General features: G+C 34.5%; 1 protein-coding gene across 3 annotated transcripts in view; it reads right to left on the bottom strand.

The window, feature by feature from the left end:
• LOC136850685 (uncharacterized) overlaps positions 1 to 7838 on the bottom strand; it is a 576441-nt gene extending 568603 nt beyond the window's left edge. For all 3 annotated transcript variants that reach the window (XM_067124493.1, XM_067124491.1, XM_067124492.1), the window contains exon 1: positions 7742 to 7838. The gene's annotated coding sequence lies outside the window, so the exon portion shown is untranslated. The remainder of the gene's footprint in view (positions 1 to 7741) is intronic.
• Positions 7839 to 14427: the final 6589 nt, after the last annotated feature.

Genomic DNA, 14427 nt, shown 5'->3' on the forward strand with positions numbered 1-14427 from the left:
TATATATATATATATATATATATATATATATATATATATATATAAATTCAATGTCTGTATATATACCATGATATACAAACAAATAATTTTCACATACCAACTTCAAACCAGAAATAATTTCATAATACTACATTACAGGTCTCCCCTTCGCCATTTGTGTAAGAAATAGCCAACCCCATCCACCGTGACCTTTTCAAAGACTGCTCTATTAATCCCACGGAATATTTTAAAAGACAGAAGGAGGTCAACGCCCATATCTTGGGAATGAGGGCGTAGGGATGGGCGACCACAAAGCTGTCCTTTCCTGCAATGAAATAGGGGCGTGGCCCCATGGTGGAGGATTGGGCTCTGCTTCTGAATATTGCAAAGATGAAATGGACAGCAGCTGGAGACGACGGAGGCTGCGCTTTTGAGATGATACATATGGTAACCAAATATACTGAATAAGTGAGAGAGAGAGAGAGAGAGAGAGAGAGAGAGAGAGAGAGAGAGAGAGAGAGAGAGAGAGAGAGAGAGAGGACACAAATCATTAAGAGGAGGCTAAATACAGCTACTGTGAATGAAATGTCAGCTATAGATGGTGAGCATGATGATATAAATATGGTTGAAACTTGAACACAAAAACTAATCCCCCACCCTTCTTCTCTCTCTCTCTCTCTCTCTCTCTCTCTCTCGTGGTAGTGAATGTTATTTTGCCTTTACCTCCTAAATCTGAGATACGATAAAGGGGCACTCTGAAAAAATCCGAAAACTCTTGCATAAGACCTCTAGAATTTATATACATTTATACATCACTGGACTTTTATTTTTCACTCTAAGTCAGCAGGTAATTTTAAAGTTCCATAGATTTTGCTTCTGCTACAAAATCACTGACTTTATTTCATTGTGCAATAATGATAATAATAATAACAATAATAATAATAATAATAATAATAATAATAATAATAATAATAATAATAATAATAATAATAATAATAATAAAACTTGCCCTTTCTTAGACAATTCATATCAATCTGTAATGATGTAGTATGGCTTCTTGTTCTTTCAGTCATGTTTTGCTTGTAAGATGGGTATATTTTTGTCATTTACATGTGATACCTGAGTTATCCAAGGTGCCATATCTAGCTGTGCCATATATTGGGTCATGGCCACTTTGTCAAGGTTTTCATGGACTATACTATAGGCTCTGTGTTATGGGTTCACGAAGTCTAAAGATTGTGCTCGTGATTTTGCGTACATATTTTTTTTTTTTTAGTTTTTTTATCAGTTAACTTGTGGTTATTTACAACTATATTTAAATGATATTTGTATTATGTTTTCTTCATCTTCTCTTACATGTGGGTATTCTATTCGTAGGCACTTACCAAGTGCGGGTCCACTGATTTGGCACTTTAATTGTGAATGCACTTTGGAGACTTAGAATCATCACAGTTTCTAGAACTCATTCTTTTGTCCAAAGTGTTAACCTACAGCATGTCTTCACGGACAATCAAATTAAAGGAAAGGTAAAGGAAATATGAAAAGAAGTGCAAAGAAAAAAAATAATCTGCAAGTGTCCTAATTATTCTCAAATCTTACGTCAGCACAATATTTTCAGCACTTATGCCATCATGATTATTTCATCATCAAAATAATGGTTATATTTTACCAGCCGTCAACATGGAAAACATAAGTACGAAGTCCTCCTGAATATTATCTATATTACCTATTTCGGTTAATATAAAAAACAGTCTTAATATCTATCGGATACATATTTTTACAGCAAAGATTTTACGGATTAATATGATTTTCTTGTTTCGTAAACTGAAGTAGGATCATTTATTCGGCCGTGAGTATTTGAGAAGTTTAATATCATTCAAACGTAGTTCACTATGATACTAACTTGTCTTTAAATTTATTTGATCCCTTCCATTTTAAGAGAGTGTAAAGTCCCCATTTGAATTGCAATTCTTTTATCTAAAGTTAAAAATATTTCATCAGGCTTTGATGGAATTTCATAGCGTTCTACTTCATCTGTCAAGCGCGCCCTATCAAGCACCAGGGCACTTAAATATAGATTGACTTGTCAATCAATCTGGGACTGTAAATATCTTAATAAATTCAATGAATAATTCTATGACAGCGTCGGTCACAGTTCCAGCAATAATGAAGAGCTTTAATCTTCCATATATTACAGTAACGTTCTTACACCATTATTGTACTGAAAACCTTAACAAATTCTCGTGATTGCAAAATGAAATTCATTTTAATAATCATTGCACATTCAATTGCTCAGTGATATCTCAATAGCATTCTGTTCCGAGAAATTTGTTGACATTAAATATTTAAGTTTCATCGACTTTGCTCATCTTAAAACAGTATTTAATTATAGCATCAGAAATATGTACTGGCCATCGGGACCGCATGACCTAAGGGTGAAACTTGTAAATCAGAGAAAAATAAAACGGAGTTTTACAAAAGTGCCATGAACCCTGGCAGAAAATAAAAGAGAGAGAGAGAGAGAGAGAGAGAATTTGTTTTCAGATGAATTATAACGTCCTTTTTTTTCGTTGCCTGCAACATTTTTTCCATTATTCAAAGCTTCATGAACAAGCGTAATCTATAACCCATATGTTTTTCGGATTTAGAAGCATTACGTAGACAGACGTTAATTACATTTGAAATTAATTTTAAAACGCTTACAACAACCTTTGAGATGAAAAGGCATCCGTAACCCATCAGCTCTTAGGAATCATCTTCAGGTTTCATGATCAGCAAGTTAGAATTTCTTACCCTCTCTTGTAATTCCTCAACAAACTTAAAAGTGTATTGAAATATATTGTACAGCGTATCCATCAATATATGAGAGTGGGCTGCATATGCCCTTGGGCTCTTTCCAGTTCTTTGGAGAACTTACTCAGCTTTGCATTACTTCATGCCCAGAAGAAATTACCATTTTACCTCTGTTTCGAGAAGCTAAACTCTTAGTTTCCTCCACGCACAATATCAGTGGTGAATACAAAATTTATTTGCCAGCATTCTTCGCTGAAAAATTAAACCAAATTTGCACTACCCTGAAATTTCATTATTCTCATTAGATAAAAAAAAAAAAGGCTCAACCCCTTTTTTATTTTTACTCTCCTCAAGAGAGAAATCAAGTTTTTTTCTGAGCTACTAGTCTGTTTCTTCAGTAATAAAAAATCTTTCTAAAAAATCATTTACAAAATATATAGATGCAGCTGAGAGTGTCGATAAGGAACCATAAATAGCATCAGACGTCATAAAGGTTTCGTGAGCTCATCCAGTTTTTAACAAATGACGATCGAGTGTCAAGTAATGCTATGATTCGGCTCTTCCGTCCGCCCTTTCCTTTTAAAGCTAAATCTAAGAAACGATTTATCGACTGACATTTCTATTCATGATGTGAATCAAATTATAATATTTTGTTTCCAGTGCATCTTTCTGCTCAAAGGTTCCTCTAAGTCGCTGCCTTCTCGCCCACATAATTCCCTAGCCAGGAAATTATGTATATTCTGAAACTTAATTTTGAACTATTTTACTTTTCTGATCAACATCTAATTACAATTATATTGGTCTCTTCATTCTATGTTTCAACTCATGAATAAAATGAAATAAACGTGATTACTAATTTGCAATCTGTTCGCGTATTAACTGCATCTTAATTTGTCAATCAATATCTTTTCCTCTCAGGAAATAAATCATATTTACGTTTCAATATATTTGACTTTGCTAGACTCTCTACATCGATTTAACTTGTTGTCACGAATTGGGGATGAATTCATTCATCTTACAGGCAGAATCAGACCTTCAGATTACTTTTATCGATTTACCATTTGTGATTTTTTTTTTTAATCAAAGCCTCAGAATTTGTTCCTCATCAAAACCACTCGTTAAAATCGTATAAGGCCGAATTTGTCTAAGAGTGTTAATTATTTCTAAGGTTGTCTTTGCATATTAAAATTAAAAGTTGGTATATACGAATTCAAGATGGTAACTTCTACAACTTACCTAATGATGTCTTTCACCTCCAGTAAACATCTAAATATCGGTGAAGAGATTTTGCGGCAACGTTTGACAAATTCAGAAACCGAAAAAAAATTACCCATATATGTATTCGAAGATGTCGCATTATTACTAAGCGATAAGAGAAAGTTCCATTTGCCTTCTTGCAAAGCCTGGTTCTCGCAATATAAAACTAATAACCATTAACATTGCGGCAATAAGTATCAATAACTTCCATGACACCCTGAACTACTGTGAGCCTTGAACAAGGAACCATATCAATACGATCTCTCTATCTTTACATGCAAGCAACATCACTGTTTATGAAGATTTTATCATGGAAAAATTCCTCTTTATTAATATCTTCACTACCACAACTTGATGCAACAACTCATTGCTCACTGTTGCTATCTGTGACGATAGGTCACCTGAGGTGCCGTATTTAGTAATTATAGTTCTCTGGGTGGTCACCATATAACCACCACTCTCGAACTTAGGGCTGTGCCATGACCTCTGTATCAGTGACGTTCCACATCATGGGTTTGCAATTCTTTGTACACGGATACATTCATGTCAGTTGCATGTCCTTACCTAGGGAGCTTTAAAACTGTTTTATTCATTTACTGACAAATTACGTTTTCACTGCTTTTTGTCATTATCCTTGCATGCCAGCTATTACACTTTTCCTCACACTTTCTTTACTGTTTTTTTTCATCTGATAGAAGCCGAGTCTGCAGAGACTTGCTAGACAAATTCTTGACAGCTTGGCTTGTTCCATATGAATGCAGCCTCGTTACAAATACCAACAATAATAATAATACCAAAAGTTATTACAATCGATTTGTCATATACCACCAGTGCAACAACTGGTGGTTTATGGCATATACAACTGATATGACTGAAGTATCGAGGAAAATAAAATAATGTTTAAGAGGATGCAGAATGATTCAGTAAAGTATCTATGTTTTACGTTTTTCATGTTTTCTATTGTAATCATCCTGTTGAGGATGGAGACTGAAATGATGTCAATCAACCATAACAATAATAAAAATTGAATTTATTAATTATTATTATTATTATTATTATTATTATTATTATTATTATTATTATTATTATTATTATTATTATTATTATTATTAAACGAAATCAAAAACAAGTTAATCTAAGAATGTTAGGCTTGATTACATTAAAAATGAAATGTAATATACCTGAATGCAATAAACCTGACCATTCTCTTGAATATGGCGAAGAATCAAGAAACAGTGAAACGCCAGTTAACTCGTCATTACTCTTGTAAATGCGTTGAGAATAAGAAAGTATAAATACTTTATGTGGTATCATAATTTGACAAGTGTTACAAAATACGGTCATTTCATTCCCCAATTGCTGCGAATGCACGGAAGGTATAAAAAAATTAATTACGATTACCATAAAATCTGGCATTTCCAGATTTTGCTTCTGAGTGTGTAAGAATTATTACATTACAAAGGACCCAGGGTAAATAAGCGGATGGCGGGTCAGGTGTATTTGATGTGGTTCGATTCGGATACTCGAATAATGAACTTGTTAATTCTTAATTTACAGATAAAAAAAAAAAAAAACCTGTTCTTCATGGCGAAGTCACATGCAGCATGCCATATATCTCTCAAGCAAAAACAGGAGAGAGAGAGAGAGAGAGAGAGAGAGAGAGAGAGAGAGAGAGAGAGAGAGAGAGAGAGAGAGAGAGAGGGCGGGTTGGCGGGAGGGGGGCCAGAAAAAAAGTGATAATGGCTTGTCTTACATTAGTCTGTAATGTACAATGAAGATCCAGGCTCCTGGAATACAGTATTTTGTTGCCCTTTTAATTTCTTTGACAAGATTACCAAATAGCTACCAGTGACATTTCAGACCACGAAATTAATATTCATATCCAAAGTTCACGCTAACGATTATTAGAGTATACGCCCTTATGTAGCAGCCATTTACGTGATCACATTTACGAGTAAAATTCAAAACAGATCAAATGAAAGAGAAACGGAGGAAGAACGAGAGAAACCTCGCCAGTCTTTGGTTAAGATAAAATATAAATAAAGGTTAATGTAGTTATGTTAATAATTTATCAACAGTCCAATTAAACATCTTAAATGATTCGATGTGTGTCTGGAGAATCTCTCACTCTCTCTCTCTCTTTTTCTAACCATGATATGTGATGAAAAAAAAAAAAAACACGTATCATGAACAGACAATAACAGGCTGTATTCGGGACAAAAAAAAAAGAAAAAAAGTTTCCATCGTCCTAACGAGGTTCTTATCAATCAAACGGGAGATACAGACACGCACCCGAAGTGCACCATGCGGCAACTGGACCGCGACAGAGCTGTAATAACACAAACGATAACAAAAAAAAGCAAAAAAAAAAAAAAAAAAAAAAAAACTAATTTCTGTAATTCTTGTAACTGCATACTTTCCCTGCATTAAGAAGAATATTCCGGAATAACAGCTGATAACCCGCATTTCGCGGCTATCCGGCATTGATAAAATCTTTATTTAAATTCACAGGTTGAATATGTGTTCACTAACAGCGGATGGAATCCACTTCATTACCATCACAGTTACCTAAATTATCGTAAGTACATATAATTACAAAGGAAAAATCTTAATAAAATCCTCGAAACTTATTAACTCATTTTAATAAGGAAAAATAAAAAGACAAAGAGTAGGTAAATAATATCACTAAAGCACAGAGAAGCAATCAAAAGTAACAAAATTCTCCTTAAGTAATACATACACTAGTTTACAACCTTATTCAGTAAACAATAAAATGGTAACATAAAGAAAAATCATTGGGAAAAGAACAAGGACAATAAAAGGCATATATATACAGCGAAAGGAATATGCATATATCTTAAATTATCGTCATAAATAAAATGAAAGGAATAACAATTTACAAAAGAAAATATGTATGAACGGGAGAAGGGAGTCCCAAGAAATACATAATGAGCAAATGACGTGAATGTTCTCCATACGAGTCTAACATACCACACATACTCCCCCCACCTCTCCCATGTGCTTAACCTACCCACCAGCCCCACCACAGAGGGGGGTGGGTCCATCCCTCTTAACACTCCTTGCTAAGACAATATCACACGGCTGGAACATAATAATTAATCCAAAACTACGTTTTCCAACCTTAGCCTACGGAATGCTGCTGACTGTATTTGGGTTGACCCAGTAACGAAATCGGGAAATCATCTCCATGTATTGAAAACAATAAGTTTGAATTCGTTAAATCGTTGTGCATTCAATCATTTCTATTTTTTTTTTTTTTTTTTTTTTTTTTTTTAAAAAAGGGAGGTGAAGAGGGTGGTTTATTTTCTGAGGGATAGTGACTAGTGATACGCAAGGTAATAAAAATACAGCATTTCATAAATTCACTCCAGTTATAAACAAATCTTCAGCCGATTCTATCGACAGGAAAACAACTGATGAGGAAGCTTGAAAAGCAATGATACTTTATTACATATATAAATTCTGCTTTCTTAATAAGTGAATGTGGTGATGGGAGAGGGCGTTATGTAGCAACAATAATTCCAATGCATTTTTTTATAAGAGGGTTTCTAGTGATATACAAGCACAAGACCCAAAGCAGTATTGTTCACAAATGCATCCTACCCATTCCTTCTCAAAAACTTCGTTCAGAGGAAAAGGTTTTGCAAAAGAAAACAAATTACGCTGATCTGAACCACAATGTCTAACTTACCGTGATGAAAGATAAGGTGCAAGACGGTGCTTCGCAGGGGCTGAATTCTAACTGGCTAACGAGTTTCCCTAAGATTTACCTTTTCCGTTTTCTGCCTCTTCCCCTCAGAAGCCCGAAAAGGAAGTCAAAGGTAATTCTCGTTTCCTTTTGTAAAACGCCGAGATCGAGCCTTGCAGCTATATGCACCGGCCGAAGAGCGAGAGTAAAGCTCCTTGTACAATGTCTTCTGTCTTTCTTCTAAAACGAGGCTATTGTAACGCCATGATAGTTCTCAAATTTTCCACAGTGCGTCATACTGTTTTGAGATCACGTTTTTTTTTTTGGGGGGGGGGAGGGGTCTTCTTTGGAATGCAAGCGAACTTTTTCTAACGACTTCCGAATCGTTTTCTCTTCCGATGTCTCGCTTTGGTGTCTTTTCATCTAAAGGCAGAGGTTGTTCTCTGTGAATGTCTTTTCAAATTCGAAGGTATTCTGGGAGATCATAAGGTACGGTTCATCTGAATAATTTGAAACAGTCATTAAAAAACAAAACTAATGATCAGAAGAATAATTAGTTTCTTCAAATTCAGGTAAAAAGCGTGACACTTTAAAAACTCTCTTTGGAAGTCACTCAATTTATCACTATTTTTGAGGTGTCCTGGTTGTAAATGTCAACACGCTTTCTCTTTAGGTGAGCAATTAAGAATGCTCTGTAACCTCATTAACATAAACAATATCCGTGGCAACTTTTTATTTATTCATAAACTTCAATATTTTCGCTCAAATGTAAAACGGTGAAAATACCTGAGCACACGCCTATTAGAACGGCATCATATTACATAACAGCCAACTTTTATTTCGAAAACATCCATTCTTTCTCCGATAAAATGAGTCATGTTTCTCTCCTTCTCTAGAGAAACATTATGATCATGACCGATGAACACAAATTTCTCAAAAACATCGGGACTTCCGCCGACGCGCCAATGAGAGTGCGGCTGCTGCTACCGAAGTCCTATCGAGGAACATGACCATTTAACATGTCACGCTGACCGCACGCGGGGCAGGGGGCACCACGGCCCGTGGCTGCGGCGGCGACGACGTCAGCGGCATTATGCTAATGAGCGGCCGACCGCCTCGCTGCAGGGAAGAAGCAAGGAAGGAGGAAGGAAGGAAGTAGGGAGAGAGTGAGAGTGGGCGGGGTCTCCAGGGTTGCGTCACTGCTACGTCACCGTTACGTCATAGGCCCAAGCGGCGTAGGCGGCTGCATGTATGCTGATGTGATGCGCCCGTTAAATGAGCGACCAATGAGCGGGTGTGGGTGACTGAGCTCTTCTTCTTCTTCTCCTTCGCTCTCACTCACCGCTCGCGGCACCGGGTAACACTCCCGCAGGTGCTGGCAAGCTCCACACGACTGAATCTCTCTCTTCCCTTCCGACGGGCCCAGCTTATGAGACTGTTGCCGCCTCCCAGTGAGACCTCTTTCTCTCTCTCGCTCACTCTCTATCTCTCTTTTTCTTTCTCCTTCTCCTCTCTCTCTCTGTCTGTCTCTCACTCTCACACGCATACACGCACTCTCACATCGCTGCTCCTACTGCTGTGTGTATGAGTGCTGTTGCTGCCGCTACTGATGGTGATCCTGCTACGCCTCTCGTTTCCTGTCTTTGGCGCGAAATGTGGAGTTTTGTGGCTTTTTACCAGCAAGAGGCGCGAGGCCCCTTGCACGAGTGGCGCTGTCCGGGAGACCTGAACCTCATCCTTCAGCCGCCAGAGGGCAGAGTATTCGTTTTAGCAATTACATCCTTTTTGCTCTCTCTCTCTCTCTCTCTCTCTCTCTCTCTCTCTCTCTCTCTTCTTCTCTTCTCTTTCTCTTTATCTTTATCATGAACAAGGATAAAAACAAAGCTGACTGCAGGATATAATATATATATATATATATATATATATATATATATATATATATATATATATATATATATATATATATATATATATATATATATATATATTATATTTATTTATATATATAATAAATATATATATATATATATATATATATATATATATATATATATATATATTATATTTATTTATATATATAATAAATATATATATATACACAATATATATATATATATATATACATATATATAATAAATATGTATAATATATATCTGATTCCTGATTCTACCACTATAATCGTCTACCTACCAAGTACATATCCCTCGCTCTTGTGTGTGTGAGCGTGTGTGTGTGTGTGTGTGTTGTGTGAGAGCGTGAGTGTGAGTGAGCGAGAGTGAGTTTGTGCGTGTGGGTGTGAAGCAAATGAGAGGGAAATAAAAAGAAAGATAACCACACCAAAAGTTAAAGCATAGGAGTAAACAAACAAGAGAAGGAAGAAAAGAAACCGAAAGGAAAGTTACACGCAACTTCTCTCTCTCTCTCTCTCTCTCTCTCTCTCTCTCTCTCTCTCTCTCTCTCTAGAGTTGGAGGGTGAATGGAGGAAGCTTACTGCGAAAGACAGCGCAGAGGGAGAATCGAGAAAGAAAACAATGAATGTTCTTCAATTAAAGCAATTTGCGATGGACGTGTAACGTAACGCCACGTTCTAACTAAAGCAACAATTTTTTTTTGCGACGTCACACAACTCTAAGGCAATCAATCATCTGCGCTGTGGGAAGGCGGTTTAGGTGGAGATGTGCATAAATCATTAATTATCGTATTGTAATAAATACATAATAATAATAATAATAATAATAATAATAATAATAATAATAATAATAAGAAGAAGAATAAGAAGAAGAAGAAGAAGAAGAAGAAAAAGAAGAAGAAGAAATCATACTCGCATGAGTCACTAAAATGGTGAAGAAATCCACAACGGAGTTAGTGTAAATATATACTTTTATTAAAAATATAGATATTTGCACTGACACCATTGTGGATTTCTTCACCAATAATAATAATAATAATAATAATAATAATAATAATAATAATAATAATAATAATAATAATAATAATAACGAAGGCGATAACAAGAAGAAAAGGGAGGAATATCATTAAAAAGAATAAGATAATTAACAAACAAACAAGCTGTTAAAAAATCACTCATACACAGGAATGCAGAAGTCCGCCCGCTGATGGATTTAGACCTGCAACTTCTTAATAACAATATAACCAAAGCGATAACGGAAGGAAAATTATAAACAAAGCCAATAAGATAATCAACAGCCAAACAAGTTGTCGGGAAAATCACACAAATACAGGAAAACAGATGGTCGCAAGTAGACTCATTTAGACCTGCAACAGCTATAGACTGTCCAAATTACCGGCGACCTTTAACCCTTGTAAATATGATCGATGTAGATCTACTTGTCACTACTGAAGTAGAGAGGTTTTCATCCAAGTCAACTTCAACGATTTTCAATTACTAAAAAAAAAAAAAAAAAAAAAAAGAACAAGCAGAAAGGCGTTCAATCAAAATAATAAGTAATTAAAACTGAAAGAAGGGTTCTCTCACACGCAACGACGTCTGTGCCAAAGAGATCCACGGCGATCAAACAACGCCGCGGACCTAATTAAAGACTACGAGAAAACAACAATTTAGATTTAAGTAAAGATACAAAACTTCACCGAGTTACAGTCTACAGGTTTTTCTATTAGCAGCTTATTTATCGGGATTCTTTATATCACTCTCAATTCTTGCAAGTTTTTCAGACGGATCGTGATTATATGTATACGCGTGACTGTATTATATTCACAAATATTAAACCCTAAATATTGTTGAATATCGAATTCACTACATCCTGGGAGTGAATTAAACCCAAATGGAATCGTAATCGATAAACGCGTCTTAACCGGCCAGGATTCGAACCTGGGCATTTAGTTTAGATCGTCCGGCCATCAAGATATATATATATATATATATATATATATATATATATATATATATATATATATATATATATATATATATATATATATATGGGTGTGTGTGTCAATAATCTGAGTCCCTAAATGGATGCTCTTCCCAAAAATTGCAAATCACGCCAAATTAATCTTTTAAATGCAAAGTGCAGTGCATGCATCCTGATCTGATGAAATTTATATCTCATGATAAACACAAATATGAAGCCGGCACTTACTGGTGAGGGAAGTATTTTAATGTGAAATATTTCAGTTCAAATTCGAGTTGAGTAGCCGATGTCCAAGCTCTCGTATAAACAGTTGATCAAGTGACTGGAAGATGTCAGTGTTTGATCTACACTATGAAATATAACCAAAGTATATATTTATGCATATACTTAAAACTGTCAATTGTTGAAGCATATAGATACCTAGTCATCAAAGCTGCAACATATGTAATGAACAGGTAATTGCTCAGGGGTTTTTTTTTTGTAGAATGTTTTAAAAATACAAAAGACAAGAATTATGACAACAAAATAAGTTCAGAGGCCCGGAAATGTCTCAACTTATACAAACAAACAGCAAACAACCCCTAGGTACATCGAGAATTCATATCTCAAATTTACTATTGTTACTTGTTTTTGCCAGAGGGACGATAACCATTGTAAGAGCACCTCCCCCACAAACACATTCACACACACACACATACACACATACATACATACATATATATATATATATATATATATATATATATATATATATATATATATATATATATATATTCTAATCATAATAATCATAATAATAATGGTATTCAAATTATAATAACTGAATTAATGACAACCACGAGCATTTTAATAAAAAGGATAATAACAACAAAAACCTCACGAACAATAACAACATTTGATGAATAACAACGACAATTAAATTCAGGTAAAAATAACCCGCTCTCAGTCATCATCATCCCATACCCAAATTAAGGAAAACAAAAAACAAAAACAAAACAAAAGTAACGACTGAAATGTCATTCAAACCAACGAAATCAGAAACAAACAAAGAGGTAAAGCAAAGAGAAAAAAAAAACCTATAAAACAGCAAGTAAAGTAGACTCGAGGCGGGACAGTGCCAGCGTGTATCGTCAATAACAAGAATCTTCTTTTTGTTCCGAAAAACTTCGGTGCAAAGTTTCTCTTTGTGCATACTTTGTTCTCAGTAACGCTAACACCCTCTCTCTCTCTCTCTCTTTTTCTCTGTTCGGCCTTCCTTAGCCTTTTTCTTTTATTTTTTTACTCTTTTTCTAAACATAGTTTTCTTTTCTTTAGCGCTGTCGTTCATTCTTTATTATCAAGTTAGGAATTAGGATGCCTATATAATTTAGATAGATTTATATATATATATATATATATATATATATATATATATATATATATATATATATATATATATATATATATATATATATATATATATATATATATATATACATATATATATATATATATATATATATATATATATATATATATATATATATATATATATATATATATATATGTATGTATGCTGAGTAAAGGCAGGAACACGATGACCTTCACATTTTGATTTATTCTCACGTTTCGTGACAACATCGTCACATATTGAGGGGATATTCTACAAATTAAAACACATTATGCTCATATAAAATCAGAGCTGATTGTAAGATTATGTTGTTGAGAATAAGGTTACTAAAATACAAACACAAAAAAATATTAAAAGTAAAAAATGCATAAAGAGGCACAAAGAATGGCAGGAATTTAAGCTATATATATAATTTATATATATTTATTATATATATATATATATATATATATATATATATATATATATATATATATATATATATATATATATATATATATATATATATATATATATATATATATATATATATATATACGTGCGCGTGTGTATGCGTATACCTGTTATTATTTTTTGTCCCACCAAGTCAATGAATGATGAACTCCACGTTTAAACTTGCCGTCGTCTAGCCTGGAGACAGCGTTTCTACCCTTAAGTCAAGATTTAATGACTTGACTTTGTCTTATACTCAGAATTTTTTTATGGTATGGTTACATTAACTACACAAATGTAATTCACAACGTAAAAATTACCCAGGGTTGACTTCAACTCCTCGTCATGAATATTGGCGCATCTTGTGATTGTGGTATATTGATAAGTTTTTCAAAAATATAGATTTGGCAATCCCTCAAAAACGTATGGTTGTGTACACTAAAGCAGATGTTTTAAGAAATACTTCAATCAATTTTGAAGTATGTCTATGGTATAATTAGTATATATAAAGATGTTATAGGACGATGGAACTGCTCGAAAGACTACAGTTTAAATACCTTTGAATAGTTTTTCCATATTCTGCTGGACTCCCTGCCTTTCATTCTTCGATACGACCAATAATCAACACCTTCCATGTCTTTGTTCTCACATTATTAAAAGCAATTTCATGTACCCTTCCATGTTACTCTGCAAACGATATTACTGAGAACATTCTTCTCCTGAATTGACTGATTGCATCCTGCCACATCCAATTATAAAAAAAGTGAGAATAAATAGAGGAACCGAAGCACGTGAACTAATCCCCGTATGGAAAGATCTGAAGCAGCTTCCACTTGAGAGTCACAACTTTAATTGCTGGCGAAGATGACTGAGGTGTTTACAGAGTAGGAAAAACTCGGCGCAGCATGAAATTGATTGAACAATAGACAACAGATACATAAAAGGCGAGCTAAACACTCACTCCCACCTCCAGT

The sequence above is a fragment of the Macrobrachium rosenbergii genome, chromosome 22 (genome assembly GCF_040412425.1).
Source record: "Macrobrachium rosenbergii isolate ZJJX-2024 chromosome 22, ASM4041242v1, whole genome shotgun sequence".
Lineage (NCBI taxonomy): Eukaryota > Metazoa > Arthropoda > Malacostraca > Decapoda > Palaemonidae > Macrobrachium > Macrobrachium rosenbergii.